Source organism: Sinocyclocheilus rhinocerous, unplaced genomic scaffold (assembly GCF_001515625.1).
Source record: "Sinocyclocheilus rhinocerous isolate Xijiao unplaced genomic scaffold, SAMN03320098_v1.1 scaffold2578, whole genome shotgun sequence".
NCBI lineage: Eukaryota > Metazoa > Chordata > Actinopteri > Cypriniformes > Cyprinidae > Sinocyclocheilus > Sinocyclocheilus rhinocerous.
The window spans coordinates 843,390-847,546 of NW_015643596.1; positions in this window are offsets into that span (position 1 = coordinate 843,390).

Below are 4,157 nucleotides of genomic sequence, written 5' to 3' on the forward strand. Positions count from 1 at the left end.
AAAATCCATAAACATTATGTATATATATATATATATATATATATATGTATATACGCCGCACACTGCATCAAATTGGCCTGCATGGCTATCGTTCCAGAAGGAAGCCTCTTCTAAAGATGATGCACATGAAAGCCCACAAACAGTTTGCTGAAGACAAGCAGACTAACGCCCGTTTCACACCGCACGTGTAAGCAGAGCAGAAGCGGCGCGTATGCAGATTATTAAAACTAGAGGCATTTATTAACTTTAAGATTACTTTTTATCATGTAAACTATATGTACAGCATGTTATATGCACGTGACAGAGGGGTACACGGCCGCATCACAGCGCCCATTGTGCTTTCAAACTGGCAGTGTTTGTCGCGCAGCTGAACCGCGGCTTGTGTACTGCAAATACAGACGAGTATCGTTCATTCGGTCACGCTTTTCAGGTGTTCTCCGACAACTGTCTGTCATGTGCTTTGATATGGGCAGCATGCTGTGATGCGGCCGTGTTCCCCTCTGTCACGTGCATATAACATGCTGGTATTAACTTAGACATTAGTATAAAAAAATTTTTTTAGCTAAAATATTTATCAATACTGTGTGCCTTTTACCCCTTGATTGTGAAACACGAAACAACTCACGTGATTTTACAGTGAAATGTGTCATTTTTCATGTTAATCGGGTCAATTTTGATCAGGAAAAATGCACTGTGGCTTTAATTCAGCGTAGGCGGCGCAGCAAAAATAGACTCGGCGCCGAAATTATCGCAGCACTGCAAATATGAATAACATAAATATGCATAAATATGCTTTGTTTCTTGTAATTGCAACTTTTTTATACTTGCAAAAACATACATACACATAAAAACACAATAAAAGTAATTTATATATGCATATCATTTTATATATATATATAAATCTATATTTACAATATGGATCAAATAAATAAGCTTTGTTTCTTAAAATTGCTACTTTATATTTTAAAACTTTATTTCTCACAGTATGACTATATTTCTTCTTTTATTTACTGATCCTCATGCTGTTCCAAGCCTCTAGAAAACAATAAGAAATAGTAATTTTTGGGTTAACTGTCCCTTTTAGAGCTGCTAGTTTGAGAACTGGTGAATCCCAGCTACAAATCAGCCCTTGGCAAGGATTAATGGTTTGCATTTTTACACTGTTTTCCCACTAAACTGGGACAGCTGAGAACAAGAGCATCTTCCCTCAGGCCCGAATTAGTTTTAAACCCTCAATTTGAATGTAGGTTTCAGATTGGATGTGATAAACTGTGATGTGGGCCGCATCTCGACCAAAACAGATTGTTTTAATCCAAACCTGCTGTGTTAAAGAAAGTCAAACATCCTGATAACGTTAAGGGAACGTCTGTTTAATAAAATATCACGAGAATGGGAGAAACGGAACTCCTCAGCTGTTTAACAGATACCATGGATTTAAGAGCCAAACCAGCGTTCACTGTTAGGTTTGCCCTTGTGGTCCATATGTTTTGGCTTTAGGAAAACCTCTGGTCCTGTATAACTCAGAAATGACTAAATATACCAGATATTTATACCATTATAAATAACACCAGAGTTATTGGTACAAAAAACACCTCTTAGAAAATACAGACTGTTTTTAACAGTCTCTGAATTAAAAATCTCCAAAGTTCTTCAATTATTTTGTTCCCAAAAAGAAGGGAAGAAAAAAAGAGCACATATGAATCTAATCATGGCATATTACCTTATATGAGGTCAAAAGTACAACCTCCCGCTTGGAAGACAAATTTCTAGGATTCTCTGAAGCAAAACCAATACTGTAAACATTACTAGGCTTTATTACATTACGAAAAGGGTCAGGTGAACATCCAAGGATGAAAGCGGGTCTTTCCCTCCCTCTGGGCGAGCAGCTGTCAAAGCCGTAAGGTGCACAAAACAAGATCGACCTGAATTCATATGACAAAACTCTCACGGTTCACTACAGAGATGGCTGTCTGGGAACGACATTAATAACATGAATGTTTTCAGGTTTTTGTGGTGTAGCAAAATTGAAAAGAAAAAAAAAAAGCAAATTACATTTCTCTCTCTCCATAAACATTTAAAATGTTATATGTATTTAATATGCATATAAGTAATGAACATTTAATTTTTATTATATAATGTTAATTTAAATATATAACATATTAAGCTATATATAAAAAACAATTATAAAACCATTTATATATATTTAAATTTATAAATGTCATTTAATATCACTGCCATAAATATTTAAATAAATATTAAACATGCTTTATTTAAAAATAAATATATTTAATATTAATATAATTACAGAAATAAATATACAAACATTATAATACATGTATTTATATGTGCATATATAAATATAAATTAATTTAAATTATAAATGTAATATTTATGTTATATTATTGTAAAATATATAAAATATCAATGGTCAGTAATATTATAATAATATCTATATATAATATAATAATAACAATATAATATAAATCGAGAAGCCCAGGAAATAGAGAAAGCAGCCCATAGTCAACTTGTTTTTGTGGTCGGTAACACGGTTATTAATGAAGTGCATACACACAGCTGGGTTTGCAAAATCAGAAAAGGCAAACTCTCGAATATTGCAAATTGATGTTCCCCGTGGAGCTTTGTCTCGGATTAGCTTTGCATGTTGTGTTTACCAGATGTCTGCCAGTCGGCTTGGAATGCCGTCTTCTTTTTATACACCATAATCAATTTCAGACATCAAAAAAGATCAAATCATGTTGACATTGAGTAATCCAGCTAGCATGTTTTCTGTCCGTCCTGTAATAGCTGCGCTCCACTGATTTGTATTTGTTTCTTTCTCAAGTAGAAACCAGGCCAGCAGGGTGCAAGGCTGCCGAACATAAATGGATGTTAAAGATGGACACATCTTGCACCTGTATGTCGGAGGCCCGTTAGTTCTTCAGTTACAGCAACAACACAAAGCCCTCAACATCCAGCGGCTCTCGGTGGGCATTTGACCTGCTACCAAGAATATAACAGTAGGTATGAGGGGGCTCCAATACGTTTTGTTTGTTTTTTTTCAAATTCTGCTACAATCTGAAGCCGAGAATTAGCTCTAGTTTGATCTACACATGAGCTCTCGCTAAGAACATCGAAAAATAACACGGCGCGGTGAGGAACATTCCGCACGTGTTTGACTTTCCCTCCGAAAAGTGCATGCTTCAAAGGAACGCTCTACGAAGAACGGGACATAATCTGACCGAGAAGACCTCACCTTACATCACTGAAATAACAAACTGATTTTTATTGAGCCAAAAAAACGAATATTATTCGCTCAGCACAAACCAATAACCATATTAGTACGATTTTCAGCTCGTTTACACGACAGGCTGAGAGAACAAACGTGCCGCCGCCGTGTTGAAGATTCCCACGAGAAACTGTTACGTTTGTTTGTTCTCGTTCTGGTTCTTCCAGTGAAAGTCTACATTAATCACATGGGCCAGCGACCAAAAAATACACTTACAAATATTCATAGCATTGTTTTATCATCCTGTTGCCTTTTGTCATTACAGAATGTCTCGGTACGTCAAACACCTGGTCTGGAATTCCTCCAGGCTTAGCAAATCAATACGCAAAGTATTTTTACACAAATGGCTCGATTCGATGCCTTGTGTCTGTAGCACACATCAGCTATGGCTTTCAGTGACGTGTAACGGCCCATAGCGTTTCCGATTGAAAATGATATATGCAGCGGGAATGAAAGCTAATTTACATCAAGACTGAGAATGTCTCATGAAAGTACCAAAGATCACCATAACAGACTCTCTTAAAGATGAGCACAGATTCTTAAGCTGCATTTTAATGCATGTGTGCATGTCAATGAACAGAACGAACTTTTCCAGCATCCAATTTGTGATGCTTTGTGTTTCATACCGTAATCCAACACTTACCCGTTGGACCACGGTCAAACTTTGTAATGCCAAGGTCAATATTCAAAGGTCCCACTACACATGATTTCTCATATGTCTGCGGAAATGCCAAAAAAATTCAAAGAAAAAGAAAAAAGTGCGGTCTTTGTAACTTAAAAACGCTAGGCTACTTATTTGGCTCTATAAATGGTGATTTAGCAACTAGCTTATAACTTTTTTAAGTGAACATGGATAAATAACTATAACAAA